We start from the raw sequence: 14,696 nt of genomic DNA, 5'->3' as shown, positions 1-14,696 counted from the left end.
GATATGCCATATTTAATTGTCTCTAACTATAAGATTCTAGAGCTGTCCTCAGAGGCTTTCCCAAATTTAGTAAAGGCATGTACATGCTTTGCTTCTTTCTCTTTTTGCTTCTTTTTGAATCCATACAAACATTTTTTTTAGAGTAGATGAACATTTGGCGACAATGAGGGAACAAAGATATGAAGCAAATTTGCCCGGATTTAAAGACAAGTTCATATTTGATGGATATATAGGTCCGTAAGTGATATATGCTTAAGTGATGAAGTCTTAGAAAATATTTTCTTTACCAAATACCAGAAAATATTTTCCGAAACATTTTCGGGTTTTAGCCGAACACTAAAAAATATTGTCATTTTCCTGGAAAATAACTTATAAGAAAATATTTTCCAGAAATGACCCATTTTCAACAAAACGAACGGACCCTTAATTATTGAAGAATGAATGAAAATTTCAAAGATGCTGACAGCTCTTAAAAGATTGAGATACCCTCATTTATTATTATATAAACGTAAACAAACGACTTTTAAGACGTGCAAATAGCATGTGTTCCATCAAACAGCTACAAAGCATATGGCATATGCCCCAGTAGGTTCCATGTGCAGAAGCCTTTTTTTTTAGGTCGTGCCAAACTAAGATGTGTATTTTCTGTAAGTAATGAATTTAGAGATGCACATAAAAGCAACCATGATTCTGTTGCAACTCGAAGCATATCTAGAGTCATAATTGAATTTTGATATGTGTGTGTATATATATAGACAGAGAGTGGTGATAGTGATAGCAAATAGTTTGTGGACTTGATTTCTTAAATGATATACTAATGTGTAAGTGGGCATTCGAGATGAGTATTACTATATTTAGGCACTACGAGAAATTTACAAAATCACTTCATAATTGTAAACTAACTTTGCATAAGAAAAGACGGGGTCAAAAATAGCACGAAATAAGGTTTTGGTAGCAATAGAAGATTCATGAAAGAACGGGCTTGTTGAGAACATTTCTGACTTGTTAAAATGAGCCTTACAAAAAAAGTTTGGCATGTCATTCCACCTTTCAAGTTTCGAGCTCCTTCTTCTTTTCTATCAATAGAAAAACATAAAAATGACAGAGGAGCTAGACATTATTACATAAGTTCATTCTCATAGTTTTGCTGAGTTTAATAATTAAAGAAAATTTAAGCTATTTTTCTCCTTTCCAATTAATTGGTAATAAATTATTCGAGTTCTTTTTTTTTTTTTTTTTTGGGTTCTACTCTAAGTCTATTCTAAATCTCATTCTCAAAATTTTGCCCCACTTCCTTATAGGGTGTGGAAAATAGAAATACACACCTAAAATTAAATCGTCCATATCTCAATATCTTTTGAGAATGTGGGGATTCAAACCCCCTACTTTCCCCTTCCCATATAGGAAGGGTGGCAATCAAAGCAAGCCTCAGTAGTTAATTATTTGAGTTTGAGAAGGCAATTGCAATTTGAACTTATAGTTGCATTCAAAAGTCAACACCCGATATGTGCTATTTCTCCCTTATAAATACTTCCCTCCTAGCTAAAAAGAAGATATCATTTGCCCGTTCAAGCCTTCTTCTTCACTTTCCTTTTGCACACCATTAACAATGGAGATCGGTCCAAGAATGGTGGCCGCTGTTGTTACAATGATGAGCTTCGCCGTCTTTCTGGGCGTTGTTTCTGCTGATCCCGACATGCTCCAAGATGTCTGTCGCCGATCTTGCTTCCAGTAAGAGCATATATGCTTGTCTATGCGCATTTCTTATAGTCTTCTTCTTAAACTACCGACAACTCCAGACAAGTATCGATAAACCCTAGACATTGATTCTGACATGTACATGGCTTTTTTTTCTCCTATACTTCTCCATGACAAGAACTCTGTAACGCTACTCTTTCTTGCTTCATTAGCCAAACTGTTTTTGAAGTTAGTATAGGGCTTATAAGTTTCTCTCACAGATCAGATAATATCCACGTTTAAGGCATTTTATGATTCATAATTTGTGATGCACAGAAGTGAAAGTCAATGGATTCCCGTGCAAAGCGGCTTTCAACGTAACAGACTTCTTCTTCGATGGGCTGGCCAAACCTGGAGTCACCAACAACACCTTAGGCTCTCTAGTGACTGCGGCCAATGTCCAAGAGATCCCAGGCCTCAACACCCTTGGCGTGTCCCTATCTCGCATCGACTATGCTCCTTTCGGCCTCAACCCACCCCACACCCCACCCACGAGCCACTGAGATAGTGTTTGTGCTCTATGGGGAGCTATATGTTGGATTCATAGCAGCTAACGTCCTCGTTGCAAAGACCATCAAGGCAGGCGAGATCTTTGTGTTCCCTAAAGGTTTGGTCCACTTCCAAATGAACATCAAGCGTGCCCCCGCGGCCGTCATTGCAGCATTCAATAGTCAATCACCAGGGACTCTAACCATCGCAACCGCACTATTCGCAGCCAAGCCCACAGTGCCCGACAATGTGTTGGCCAAGGCGTTCCAAATTGATGCTAAGGAGGTCGAGATGATCAAGGCTAAGCTTGCCCCAAAGAGCTAGTCTCCTCGTAAAACTACAAATGCTTGAATTCAATTCTGATTTGGCTCTCAAATAAAATCAAGTTTGACATTGCAATTTCCATTCTACTCCTATTAGAATTATTATCTTCGTTGGTCACAAAAACCCCATGTTTGTATTCTTTATGTACCCCTTTTATCAAATAAAGAGGTTTTGAGCCACCAAAAAAAGGTTGGAAGATATTACCACTTTGTGCTACTGAAGTCAACTTTAGGGCTTCCTTACAAAATTTTTCAATGATCTATCTAATACGTTAATAAAATACCTGCTCCAACCTAACTGATCAAACAAAATAAAATTTGGCTTTTTCCTCTCTATCCTGTCCTCGAACAAGATCTGGTGAATTAGCAAACTTAAATCAGCTGTGTATATGGAAAGATGCAACTTTGGTGAGGCATAAACAGATAACCATAGTAGCAAATCGCAATCAAGGGACTCAAAATTTGAGATAAAATGATCTAATTCTATCCGAATCCGCTCACTATCAATGTGGAATCTGAACGAACCTCTAAGTAGTTTGCCATGTTATTTAATATGTACCCCAAAATTAACGCAAGAATTGCAAAACCCATGAGCATGTGGGTTTTTTTAGGAAATTTAGTTAGATTTAATCACTAACTAAAGTAGCTTAAGGAGCTGTATAGTTGCCAAACACAGGTATCCTCCACGTCTCATTTCCAGATAAGCTATAGCTAGTAGAAACTCAAGCAGGACCGTGGTAGCTTTAGTAAGCTAAATGCCATAGATGCATGTGAATAGTAGAGAGAAGAAGCGAGGACTTCGGCATTGAATTGACAGCTCTAGACATCATTTGATTGGATCCAGAAGATCTCGTGGCCCGATCCATTTAGTGCTCGCGCAATGTCCGAATCTAAGGCCATGTTCGTTTCCATTCACTGCTCGCGCAATTTCCGAGTCTAAGGCCCATGTTCGTTTCCATTTACTGCTCGCGCAATTTCCGAGTCTAAGGCCATTGTTCGTTGTTTTCTTCTAAATGCTGGTGTTGACGTGAATTTTCGCAAGGGAGAAATAATATTATACATAAGATAACAAAAACAAATATTTACATCAATCGATGCAGACTTTGTCAATGTATCCGTTGTTGGTCAATGGTGATTATCCGTGCATTGGCGTTCCTTATTCCTATTAATTATCATCGAAGGCAACAGTGGTGAGATTGTAAGGATTGGTCCACAACAATCCCTTGGCAAAGTGCCAAGTGGGCAATATTCCAATATCCAACAAAGCATTTCACATTTCCCTTTGTAACTCACTATTAATAATTTAATACCATCAAGATTATGTTTCTTCTTGGTTAAATGCAATGTGAAGCTATTAATGGGAATGTCGGTGTATCTTCTGATTTCCAGAATAAATATATCTTTGTGGTTTCAAGGTCATAGAGGAATCGCCCTTATGATTAATGGGTTTTCTCTAATCCTAATTATTTTTCAATAATCATATCTTAGAAGAACGATTAGATTAGAGAGAAAACTATGAGATTTTTCTTTTTTAATGCGCAAGTCTCAATTAGGGATTTACTATGTGTGGGTTTGTTTCATCGGGAGAGCTTTTCATAAATCAATTAGCCGAACTTTCACATTTTAGTCAATGGAAAACATATATGATCAAAAGAAATAAATGCACATAAAATTAGAAAAATAAATGTCCTGTTTTGAATAGAAAAAAAAAATCCTTTTTTCAAGCATAACGAGTCTCTAACCACAAACGTTTCGTAACTTCTTCACTTTCTATCTTAAGATAGAGTTTTATGTGCTTTTCAACATATTACCAAATATAAGAAAATTAACTATTTTCCCCAAAAATGAAATGTGAAGGCAACTCGTTCTAGCGTCATCTTCTGTTTTCATAGGCCTATTTACGTTATTATATGTTTGTTGAGAAAGAATCCACATTACATCACGAAATCAAAAATGAAATGTGAAGGTGACTTGTTCTAGCATTTCTATCTTGCTTGCTCTAAACTTGTTATCAGGATTAATTTTAAGAAACTAGTAAATTACCAGTCATGCATCATCCTCAATTGATGTTCACAATAAATGCGACAACCCACCCTGTGATCCCAATTGGAACCACAAGAAGCACTTTAGTGATCATGGTTTTGGCATTGATTAATTATTGTAATCAACTTGATTAGGATAAGTTGGCAAATTAGATTCCACTCCCTTCTTCTTATGTAAGCGATGAGTGTTAGCTGGGTTTACTCCTATGTGGAGAAAGTCCAATGAATAGTAAGCCCAAAAGAGCTTGAGCCCATATAATAAGTCCTATAAAGAAATATGATTTCTCACTATCTTTTAAGTGATAGCTGCAAAGAGGTTATGAGAGACGCAGTAACAAGAAAAAAAGGAGAAAACAGAAAATCCAAGGTTTAAATATTAGTCTGATTTATATCAAGCTGGCATTTGAAGTCGATTCGTGATCCGATTGAGTTGAAATTTTGTCAACATGTTCATGGCGCATCTTCTCACATTTTGACAGTTTGATTTTCATTTAAAGCTCCCTACACTAGGTTTTTCATAGGTTGATTAAAACTTGCATTTTTTATCAAATTTATCTTTGATCTCTTGTGAAATTTCTACGTATTACCAAGAACAATATTTTTGAGGTCTTTGCTACTTTGTACCTCTAGTATTTACTAGAGAAGAACTTTGTTCACCCAATTTTGTTGATAGTGAAGATTTTTTGAAAGACTCCAATCCCATCCCATGGTTTTTTTTATCTCCTCACTCCATTTTCCACATAAAAAAACCACATTGTGTTCACGTGCTTAATATTTATTTTATTATACTATATCGATTCCTATTAGGTTTACACAAGATGGGAGATTATTTTATTCTACTGCATTAATTCGATTTTGTTCGGATTGTTACTGTTCTCCCATCAGCGAGGTGCCTCATCTAGGACTGAATAACAACTTTTTTTTTCTTTTACATTAAACAAAAATGTGATAAGATTATACATGAGTTGAACATGGCAAGGGTCTTGCCCAATACACATGTGCAAGACCATGAAAAGAGCATATGAGTTATTAACTTTATGGATGAGCATCGACTTAACGATAACAAAAAATCCGATGTCGTGTCCTTGCTATCATCACTTCATCCCCCCAATGCATAACCCATCACATGTCTATGTGATTGGATATCCTTATCTAGATTCAAGCCCATTACAAATGTCCATTTTATGAGTCCCGAAAATTGGATGATCAGGATGTACTTATCCAATCAAGAAAGTCTGGTCATCATTACGCACCCTTTTGTATGTCAAGCTATCTAACTCATGGCTTGGTATGACGATTATTTATCTCTTTCAGATGAACTCTTTGTATCCAATACTCGTGGATTCGATAACCCATGTTATTGAACAGTACACAAGATCGAATGACCAATTACAATCAATCTCTTTTAAGTTTTCGAAACACACTCAGCTCAGCATTGTGTCGAACCATGTTCGCATGTCAACTGCACAAACCATCCTCGCCCTCCTGCAAGGATGCAACAGCCTCAGGAGGCTCAAGACCATCCACGCGTAGGTTTTCGTCCACGGCCTCCAGAGTGACCCCTCCATCTCGGGCAAGCTCCTCCGCTTCTGCATAGTCTTGGTCTTAGGTTGCTTGGCCTACGTTTGAACCCTCTTTGACCACATTGAATGCCTACTACCCATGATTGGAGTGTTGAATAGGTCACTCCCAATTGGAGAAACCAATGCAATTATGTATATCTGTGGTAGAATATGTATAGTAGTGAGTTTGTAAAAATAAAAAGGAAAAAAAAAATCAAGAGAGATCGGGAGATAAATCAACATGATCTTCTACATCTAAGAAATCAAGAGAGATTGGGAAACAAATCAAAATGATCTTCTCAGATCTACAAAATCAAGAGAGATTAGAAGATAAATCTACGTGATTTCATATCGTACAATTCCAACAAGGATTGCATTTACTCCTATAAATAGGAGTCCTCTTCAATGGAGAAGCATATACAAAAAGCAGGAATATCATAGTAGCGTAGCATAGCGGAAGAAACAGTTTTCTTCTTCCACAGTTTTCTTCTTCTAAGAGAGTTATCTTTAAGTGAGTTATCCAGTTTGTGAGAGGTTTAGATCCACAAATTAAAGACAATGAGAGATCCACCTTAGAGTGAAGTTGTATCCCATTATATATCATAGTGAAAGTTTGAAGTGGACTACGGTCCCGTGGTTTTTCCCTTCACCTTAAAGGGTTTTCCATATTAAAATTATGGTGTTATTTACTATTCATATTTACCACTTTCATTTGGTATTTTATCCTATTTAATTTTCACAGAAATAGTAGTGGGAAAAATTATCTGGGCCTTCTTTACAAATATCGTTCTTTTTCCCAACAAGTGTTATCAGAGCAAGGTTGCTCTATATATTATTTTTTTGTGAAGAATTAAATGGAGGAAAATCTTGGCAACATGATAAAATTGATTGCATTCAATTATGCAATCTAGAAACCAAAGATGGAGGATCTGCTATATATTAAAGACCTTTAGAGGACAATTGTGACACCGATGGAGGTACCAATACCAACGTCAGAGGCGTCCAGTCTTGTAGTGGAAGTCAAATTGGCATCATCTTCCGATGGCAAACCAATGACCATGTCCGAAAGTGAATGGATGGTGCTCAATCGAAAGTATGCCGCTCAAATCCGACAATGGATTGATGAGAGAATTTTTCAAAATTTTGCTAATGAACATGATGTTGGTGTTCTTTGGCAAAAATTAGAGAAAATGTATGCAAGAATAATGGCGCAAAATAAAGCAAATCACAGGCGACGGCTCGTGAATCTGAAATATAGAGACGGGAGTAGTGTCTCGGAACACATGAGTAAGTTCCAAGGTATAGTAGACCAACTCAACTCTATGAAGATGACCATCATGGAGCACCATCATCAGAGGCTTTGCCAGCGGCGTATCCCCTCAGGAGGCCCTTCTTTACTACAACGACATGCTTGGGTTTTTCTTTTCTTGCCCCAATGGCTACTCTTTCTCGTTTGCTGTCAAGGCGTGTGAGAGAGCCTGGACCAAACGGAAGTGTGGAGAGATTCATGGGACTGTAATTCGATCTGGGCATGTGGTAGATGTCATGGTTTGCACAAATTTGACGAGGTGCTATGGGAATGGGTTGGTCGAGGTCGCGTAGAAAGTCTTTTGAAAGGTATGTCTGAGAGGGACTTGGTTTCTCCGACTTATGAGCCCACGATGATGGCATATGTCGCATCGAGCTCGACATCAAATATGTTCAAGCATCACTGCAGCATCTTTCTTGATTCATGTTAGAATTGTTCTAGCTCGACACCAGATCTAGTCAAGTGTCGTTGCAGCTTTGAGCTTGACGCCTGATTAAGACATTATTGTGTAAATTGTGGGGCGCATCAATGGTGTTGGTTGGGGAGCGGCCGCGTCCATCAAGGACAGGATGGGGATCGATAGCATGGCAAGGGAAAAAGAAAAGAAGAAATATGATGAAGCAGAGAAGAATGAATTTTATATGATAATCGTATCACGTGGTATGACAAGCCAATGAAAAGTGATTATTTTCAACATTTAAGTTCTAATTAAGATGACATACATTTACATAGGTATTGTGGATTGACCGGTTACACCACATCAATCGTGTGATAGGCATGTGAAATTTATGTTCATGAAAATTTTGATTTAGGAATTTTGTCTAAAGATGAACATTGCTACAAATGTCAAAACTTCATAAACCGTTTTTTAATAAGAAATTATCTAAAAAGTCATAAATCTATTGTACAACGGTCAATTAAGTCATTAACCATTCAACTGTACCAATTTAGCCATAAATCTTTGCGGGCTAATCATCTTCGGTTTAACACAATGCAACTTAGAGGCCAAGCTGAAGTACGATTTTAGCTCGAGGTTCACTATGTGGACCGTAATAGCTTCGGTTGGGCCTTCTCTCTTCAATGTCGTTCCATTCCTTGCGCCTTGCACTGTCTAGGCCCAACAAAATGTGTGCTGAGGTTTAACGAAAAGAACGAAAACTGTTTGTCACATCAGTAGTCAATCGACTCCCACTCAACTTTTAGATACTCTCAGGGATATCTATGAATTTTTTGAGTACTTGTGACTTTGATCTCATTGTCTCTAAGATTTTTTTATTTTTTTGCGTCAATACAGTCTCTAATTTGCACTAAAGTAGGATAATCGTTCTTCCACGTGACCTGAGTTTCAAAGATATTTCATTTTTTTCACTTCAAATTAATGATGTCGAGACTATGTAATTATCTAATGATGTAGTTTAGTCATGAGTACCGACTTGTATTTTTGTTTTATAACACTTACTTTTATTTAATTTGAATTAACATGCTTGCGTGAGATCTGAAATTTTAAATATCATTGGATCACTTTTGAACTCGTTCACATAAGGGTACAAAATTATCTACTGCATAACTTCCTTATGTGCAAAAACTGTGGCCAATGTTCGACAAATCCAATTATCAAAAATGCAAATCACATATATGAAAAATTTTAGGGATCACAACCTCAAGATGTAAGTACTAACTCGTAACTTGCAATATGATATTTTTGTTACCTTCCTTTTGGTTACCCTTATTGGCATGAAGTCTAGGTCCACTAGTACCAACCATGGTACTAGTAAAATATCATAACGCTACATAAATATCTTTAAATGTATTTTATAATGTATCTCAATTTTTAAAGATTTAAGTACTAACTCCTAATTTTTGGGCCACAATCTAGAATCGAGCATATTTTGTCGTCTGTTTTTTTACGCGTGTACCATGCAACAGTGTATATGATTACAATCGTGGCAAAGATATGTCATGGTTAGCCATGTGGGCCGTATTTGACCGACTAGTTATAAGTTATTGATTTATGACCTATGAAGTTCTATCTTTTAGTGAGTTTAAACTTGAAAAAAATGGATGAAAAGAGTATCTTCAAATTTATTTTTAATAATATGGCCCATTTGCAAACAACTTTGATAGTAAAATTTATGAAATATATTTAATGTGAATTGAAGCAAACTAGAAATTTAAAAAAAAAAAAGATATGTATCTCGTTAATAATTGTTCATAACTAGAAGTATATTCATTAAATGAATATTTGTCACTAATGTCTCCTAATTATAATGAAATTAGTTACAGTAGAAATTAAAATACATATCTTATCACCCAAAAATTATAATACGAAGGATAGCTTATTCCATTAATAAATAAAATTCACTTAAAAAGAAATATGAGCAAAAATCAATAATGGAAGGGATACCATGAAAAACTCAAACCGGTATACCTATAATAAATTTATCACAAACTAATTTTTTGACCATCAAGACCCCTAAATTGGTACACCTTTGATAAATTTACCTTCTATTAATTTCTATTAAATTTTACTATTGAATTGGGATTTTGCTCTTTGTTTATCACATTTGTACAAGTTTTGTATTTGCTTTATATTAATACAATTTAACGAATAATATATTTGTTATAAAATGTACCATTTTGGAATTTTTAGCAATCAAAAAAATTAGTTTGGGAGTAAATTCAAGTGTACCAATTTGGTTTTTTTTTTCAGGTCATTTGGGGTAAATTTGCACAAGTATATCAATTTGGATTTTTTGTAACCCAAAAATTAGTTTGAGATAAATTCATAACAGATGTATCAGTTTGGAGTTTTTTTATAGTATTTAACCCATGATAGAAGCAATTTTGTTTGACCACACAACTTACTAATTGACACCGCTAGGTCCAACCACCTAACACAAGTGTTGATTATATATTACCACATGACTATTATTTATATGTAGCTTATTTTATTAATTAAATATATTTCACTTCATAAAGACATTCAATTAATTTTAAAGAGAAAACAATAGTATAAAAATATATCTTAGTCTATTTGCAAGATCACAGCTTATAATTTATTCCAATAATTCAATTTTAAATAAAATGAAACTGAAAAATATAGATGTCTCCTTACCCAAAAAAGAATATATAGATGTCTCAAACGCAACCTTATAATAGTGATAGTTGAAGAATCCTATTACTTTTTCTGGCATTAACAAATCCTATCGCTTCAGTTTATATTATCACTCAATAATTACAAAAGATTAGACATACATTTATTTCTAATGTGAGTTATCCATTATTATAATTTATTTATTGCACGCGTTTGAAATTTATTATGCTTAAACTTTTCTATAGATGAATATATGAGGCGATAAAAATAAAGTGAATGTCCACCGCACCCTAAATCAAAGGTAAATTAAAAGGTGTTAAACAGTAAAATGTTTTTTTTTTTTTTTTATGGTACTCACCCTAGTAACTAAAGGTAAGTTGGTAGGCAAGACAAATGAAATTGGTACCTCAATAGCAAAATTAGTAAGTTAAAATATCATACAAATGTTAGTATATATCTTATTTGGGGAAAAGTTCATACGTCACTCAAATAATTATTGGTAATTTCTTATAATAGTCGACAAATTTAAAGCAATGACAAGCAGTCAACAAAACTATGTAACAAATAAGAAAAAAGATTGGTCTATAAGTGTGACATCCAGATTTTTTGCTCGACAAAATAGCAAGCCCCACACATTTGATGGTCCACATTACATTAGCAAGTTTGCCGTGGGACTGCACTGTTCATATCCTCACCACGTCATCATCAAGTGACACCCTTTCCCCTTCATCCAAGGATGCATCTACATCATTGGGTCACCGCCGCTACATCTTCATCAAAAACTATTTTGATGCAAATATCCCAACAATTTCAAGAATTTCTAAGGCAATGGCCCTTTAAAGAAATAACTAAAAATTAAAAAAATTACCGAAGACTCTTAAATTTCTTGCAAGACTCTCGAATCTTCTCCTTGGCGCCGCAACATCACGCCATCCCAGCTGGCGTGAAGGGAAATGCTGAGTCAACAAAAACCCCGCCAAAGGAAGTCACAAAGTTGACCGTGAGAGAGAGAGAGAAAGGGTTGGGGGAAGAGAGAGAGAGGGACACCACTGCCGCTTCCTTCCTCATTGCCAACCATCATCACGTCCATCTTCAATCTCCTCTTCACTCCTGTTGCGGCCAGCAAGAGAAAGCAGCGACAATAAGCAGTTTAGATTCCTTTCTTGCCCGCTCACAGAAGACCGACAAGGCCCTCAGGCCTTCGACCACCGGGCCAGCAGCACGCTGTCGCCTCGTTGACTTGAGACTACTGTACACGAGAACCCGAGGAAAGTGGATATTTTTCATTCCATCTTACACCGATCGTTTGTCGTGCAACAAGAATAATTTCCTAGAAATTTCAAAAACGTTGTTTAAATTTTCATTTAATCGGAAGTTGCGATTACATTACCTAGCTACGTTGTCGAGTTTAAAGTAATTGAGTTCATGGTTAGGTCATAGAGACAGGGATGGTCGATATTTGCACGTGCAAGGGCTGGAATGGAAGAAACTTTGAAAGAAAGTCGTGATTGGACTGAGGGCAGGTTCAGTTCTAGCCTGACACCAAAGTTTACTAATTTTGTACTGACTTATGTGGTGCAAATTTCATACAGAATTTTTCACAAAAATCATCCCTCATTGACTGTTATAAGACATACTTTAATTTCAGAATTTTGGACTTCGTATGACAAAAATATATTTGAAAACTTTGGAATTCAAAATCTGTTTTTGAGTCCGCTGGACCATCCTATTTCTATTATTCATTTTCTACATATTTTTCGGTCCAGAATTGTAAAATAAATCCTTCATAAAAGTTTTAGAGTACAACCCAGGCTACCACATATTAAATTTTCATAATTTTTTGGTGTCATCTGGCTGGCAAAATATTTGTTTTCCTACTCAATTTCGTTCTGGAAATCTTGACTGTTTTGGGCTCGGTTTACAAAAATTATTTAGAACTATATGAGCTGAATCAGACTTTGATTCCTCCATATAAAATGTCTTTTTAGGTCTTGTCTACCTCATATTAAAGTATCATAATTTTTTAAAACCTTTTACCTAGACAACAGCCACCATATCTAAAGGCACGCTGCACGCCCTATAAGGCTAGTTTAGGCCTAGGATGTGAGATCTTCCTTATAGTCCACTTAATATCTATATGGATGAGATTATATTATTCTGAGGGATATCTAAGGGATGAAAAACGACTGATGATTCATCAGATGCATGCTTGGATCCCTGAATAGTTGTGACTTTAATGTACTTTTAATTGAATTGTGAAATTGTTGCGTCATGGTTTGAATGTGTAACCGAGAATGCCATCAGTTCTTGGGATGATGATGCCCCGGGTTGTAGTGGGGATGCCTAGAGGGATAACCGGGTTCCTCCATATTCCTAGAGGGTGTAATATGGGTCCCCCAAGGGCCTCGCGATGCCGGATGGGTGCAAGATACCCGAGGGTAATTGGGTTCCCCGGATGATGACAATAGCATGAAATTATATTGATTATGACTTTGGTATTTCTGAAATGATTATGATTATCTATTGGGAAAATGTATTACCTGTATTGATTGGTCATGCATTTTTAAAAGGTTCTCAGGTAAGTTGTTGTGCATGTGATTTACTAAACTTTCTATTATGACTTTTTTTGTCAGTACGGTGATTGATTTGTGTGGTATAGACCAATGGACCTTCTACTTACAAAGTTGTGACTCATTGGTTGTTGACTTCATCTTTTCATATCAATAGAATGTTGATCCTACCCGTCTCCCCTATAGTCTATTACAAGGTGCCAATTGACTTCACATAGGAGGAAAGCAGGATTTCTGAAGTTAGGACGATTTTGACGGTATCAGGGACCAGGGTTAGGCGACGCATGTACAACTAGGTGAGGATGGGTGACCGAGGTATAATCAAGTGTAGTTAGTAGTCCTGACTTTTTGAACTGCTCAATGTACCCACACTGTCGTCTGATGTGTATATAAATAAATAAATAAAATGAAGTTGCCCCATTTACCCCTGGATTTTCTTTTAGTCCATTATGCTTCCTCGTGCTTAAGAAAAGTACAAGAAAGATAATGGCACTAATAGTTCTACAGTAACTATGACGTGCTGGGGTTGTCACAATAAGAGAATTTGTTAATATGAAAAATGACTTATTGACTACTAACTCAAATAAGATTTGGTGGTGTAAAAATTTAACCGGTAACTTAATAGAAGAAAAGTTGGTAATAACTTTAACTAAGGTTGGTAATTTCTAACTACTTGGTAAGTAAGATGAATAAAAGTTGAAAACTCCATAGAAAAGTTGGCAAATTCATAAATAATATATATATAAACATTGGTAGCAACTCAAATTAGAGTTGATAATCTAATGATAGAAAGTCAAACAATCACACGGATAAAATTTGATAAATTCATATAAAAGTTTATATGTATAAGGTGTTTGTAAGAAAGACAAACAAAAGTTGATAAACTTAAAAAATTAAATAAACATTGGTAAGTAATCCAAATAAAAGCTCATAACGTGAAAATGAGTTAGTAATTTAAATGGAAGAAAGTTTGTAAGTCTTTCAAATTAAAAAGTAAAGTAATATAAGAGTTAGTAACTTTAAGGCACTACTAAGAAAGAGAGATAAAAATTACTGGAAAAAAAAATGGCAATTTGCAAACTATTTTTGAGTGAAATTGATCAAAATGATTATATTGAAAAGTCATCAAAAGATTTAGGACTGCATTGACTAAATTTGAAAATTTGAAATTGGAGTGGCCAATGTATAATAAATTTAGAACTTTTTAAACAATTATCCCGAGATATATCAAATGAGTTCATTACAAGTACAAGTTTTGGATGTTACCATCCCATCCTACTTTTATGTGAATATAATAAATCTTGTTGGCTTTTCAATCCGTAGCCCAATTTTTAAACAAAGGGGAACCAAAGTTCACGTGTTGGGTGGCCTTGTGACATTTTTAAACATGCGAAGGGGGGAGGTTGCATTCCTAAAGCGGTCACTTGCATGCTGCCAAACACCAAAAAATGGAGAAGAAAACGACCAATCGGATAAGGAGATCGAAAGTCAACGAGAGCCAAAATGCCAGAAATAATTGGGGTAGATAGATGATATTATAAATAAATGACCTGCCAAAACCCCTAAACTT

The 14,696-nt window shown here is 35.7% G+C and overlaps 1 pseudogene; it reads left to right on the top strand.

Annotated features, from left to right (window-relative positions):
* The first annotated feature begins 1,627 nt into the window (after positions 1-1,627).
* On the top strand, positions 1,628-2,550 carry LOC120290133 (annotated as a pseudogene).
* The last annotated feature ends 12,146 nt before the right edge of the window (positions 2,551-14,696 follow it).

This window comes from Eucalyptus grandis, chromosome 2, assembly GCF_016545825.1.
Source record: "Eucalyptus grandis isolate ANBG69807.140 chromosome 2, ASM1654582v1, whole genome shotgun sequence".
Lineage (NCBI taxonomy): Eukaryota > Viridiplantae > Streptophyta > Magnoliopsida > Myrtales > Myrtaceae > Eucalyptus > Eucalyptus grandis.
This window is presented reverse-complemented; position numbering and strand designations above follow the sequence as displayed.